The sequence below is a fragment of the Mixophyes fleayi genome, unplaced genomic scaffold (assembly GCF_038048845.1).
Source record: "Mixophyes fleayi isolate aMixFle1 unplaced genomic scaffold, aMixFle1.hap1 Scaffold_1937, whole genome shotgun sequence".
Lineage (NCBI taxonomy): Eukaryota > Metazoa > Chordata > Amphibia > Anura > Limnodynastidae > Mixophyes > Mixophyes fleayi.
The window spans coordinates 65,001-68,253 of NW_027446187.1; positions in this window are offsets into that span (position 1 = coordinate 65,001).

Consider the following 3,253-nt stretch of genomic DNA (forward strand, 5'->3'; position numbering starts at 1 on the left):
TTCGTCATTGACAGACCCCAGACAGACAGGGTCGTAGTGTTATTGTTTGACTTTGTAAACCCAAAAAAATGTCCCTGTTGCACTTGCACATAGTCGTGCAATGAAGACTGACTTTTTCATTTAAAGGCACGATCTTTAAAGTGTCAGAAAGAGAGAGAAGACACAGGAGAGGAGAGTTGTAGCTGGGGACCTGGGGTGGAAGCTCCCAGGCTCCCCCAGCATTGCCTGGAAGTCTGAGCGTGGTGACTGAGCCAGGGCAAGGAATGTGTGCCCTGGATGATGGGGGAGAACTCCATGCCACTATAGTGAACCCAAGAGAGAGGGGGACACTGCACATGGAAGAGGCCCTGGAGTGAGGGCTGCTACAAGAGGCATGGTAGCTGTAGTGTCAGATCCTGAGGCTGAGAGTACACAGAGTGACGTGTCAGAGCACAGGAGACATTATCCCCGCAGAGGAGGGATGAGCTGCAGTTGAGAGGTCTGCTGTTGAAATAGGACATGCACACTTTAACACACAAATCATTTCAGCGACAGGGCCTACCAAACAACTTTGACTGAAATGATTGGTTTGTTTGGGCCCCCACACCAAAAAAGCTATTCATCTCTCCCTGTACAGACAGACTAAACAGGCTCTACTGAGGCAAGATGTCGTCCTCATCCTCAACCTCTGATTCCTCTCCCCCTACAGTGTGTACTTCCTCCTCATCACACATTATCAATTCGTCCCCGCTGGACTCCACAACCACAGGTCCCTCTGTAGTATCTGGAGGGCAGTGCTGTACTTCATTGAGGAATTGATTATTCATTTTTATAAACATCATTTTTTCAACGTTGTGAGGAAGCAACCTCCTTCGCCGCTCACTGACCAGGTTCCCCGCTGCACTAAAAACTCTTTCCGAGTACACACTGGAGGGGGGACAACTCAGGTAAAATAGAGCCAGTTTGTACAGGGGCTTCCAAACTGCCTTTTTTTCCTGCCAGTAACAATATGGACTGTCTGACATGTCTACTTGGATGGTGTCAGCAAAGTAATCATCCACAATTTTTTCTATTGTCACAGCATCCAATGCAGCGAGAGTAGACATGTCTGCAATGGTTGGCAGGTCCTTCAGTCCGGACCAGATGTTATCAGCATCCCCGCCAGTGCCTCTTTTGGGAAAACTGAGCTTTTTCCTCGCAGCCATAGATGTGGAAGAAAATGAGGGTGGAGCTGTTGGCATGTCACGGTCCTCTTCAGAGGACAATCTCCTGACCAGCAGGTCTTTGCACCGCTGTAGACTTTTGTCCGCCGGAAACAGAGACACAACATACGCTTTAAACCGAGGATCGAGCACGGTGGCCAGAATGTATTCCTCTGACTTTAAAAGAGTGACCACCCTCGGATCCTGGCAAAGCGTACGAAGGGCTACATCCACAAGAGCTACATGCTTGCTGTAATCGCAATGGCTTACCAGCTCCTCCCTCACTTTCTCCAGCTGCTTCTGCAACAGCCTGATCAGGGGAATGACCTGACTCAAGCTGGCAGTGTCGGAACTGACTTCTCGTGTGGCAAGTTCAAATGGCTGCAGAACCTTGCACAACACGGAAATCAGTCTCCACTGCGCTTGACTCAGGCGCATCCCCACTCCTTTGCCTATGTCGTAGGTGGCTGTGTAGGCCTGAATGGCCTTTTGCTGCTCCTCCATCCTCTGCAGCATATAGAGGGTGGAGTTCCAGCGCGTCACAACCTCTTGTTTGAGGTGATGGCAGGGCAGGTTCAAGCTTTTTTGATGTGCCTCTAGTCTGCGGTAGGCACTGGCTGAATGCCGAAAGTGTCCAGCAATTTTGCGGGCCACCGCAAGCATCTCCTGCACACCCCTGTCACTCTTGAGGTAATGCTGCACCACCAAATTAATGGTGTGGGCAAAACATGGGACGTGCTGGAAATTGCCCATATTTAATGCCCGCACAATGTTACTGGCATTGTCTGACACCACAAATCCCCATGAGAGTCTAAGTGGGGTAAGCCACTGGGAGATAATTTCCCTCATTTTCTCTAATATGTTGTCAGCGTTGTGCCTCTTATTAAAGCCTGTAATGCACAATGTTGCCTGCCTTTGCATGAGCAGCCATTTTGTAGATGCTGCTACTGATGCAGCTGTTGCTGTTGCTGCGGAAGGGGATGCATCAACCCAGTGGGCTGTCACAGTCATATAGTCCTTCGTTTGCCCAGAACCACTTGTCCACATGTCCGTGGTTAAGTGGACAGTGGGTACAACCGCATTTTTAAGAGCACTGAGGACACTTGATCGTACTTCTCTGTACATTTTTGGTATCGCCTGCCTAGTGAAGTGGAATCTCGAGGGGATTTGGTACCGGGGACACAATACCTCCATCAACCCTCTAAATCCCACTCCACTGATGGCGGACACCGGGCGCACGTCTAACACCAACATTGCAGTTACAGCCGCAGTTATACGCTTTGCAATAGGGTGACTACTATCGTATTTGGTGGTCATGGCAAACGACTGTTGGACGGTCAATTGTTTGGTGAAAGACTTAGCGGTCTTACGACTTCCCCTCTGGGAAGATGACCGACTAACAGCAGCAACAGCAGCAGTGGCAGTAGTAGGCGTACCGCTGCAGGATTCCTCGGATGAATCCCGTATTGAGGAGGACTCAGTCTGGCTGCTGACTTGGGCTGCAGGACTGAATCTGATGGAGATTGTGGAGGAAGTTGACGAGGAGGGTGTTGCTGGTGTGTATCCAACTGGACCACGGGATTTAGGTGTCCCTGTACCGATGAGGGTCCTAGCCCCAGTTCCTGAACTAACCACTGAACTATGAAGGTTATTCAGGTGACGTATAAGGGAGGATGTTCCTAGGTGGGCAAGATCCTTACCCCTGCTTATTTGAGCTTTACATAAGCTACATATTGCCATACATTGGTTGTCTGGATTTGGATAAAAATAACTCCAGACCGAAGAGGTGCATTTTTTGGTCTTCTGACCAGGCATGACGATGGGCTTTTTCATCCCATGGACATCAGCTGTTTCCCCCCCTGGTGCCTCATTTACAATAACCACATCACCATCCTCATCATCAAGTTCCTCCACAGCGCCAGCTACATCATCAATAGCCTCCTCCCGAGCCACCTCTTCCCGTACAGTGATGGGAAGTACAGTGATGGGAAGGTCAGGCTTGACAACCACCAACACGCTTGGACTCGCCTTGGGGATTTGTGATAATTTCTCTTTAGAAGGCAGAGTTGTTT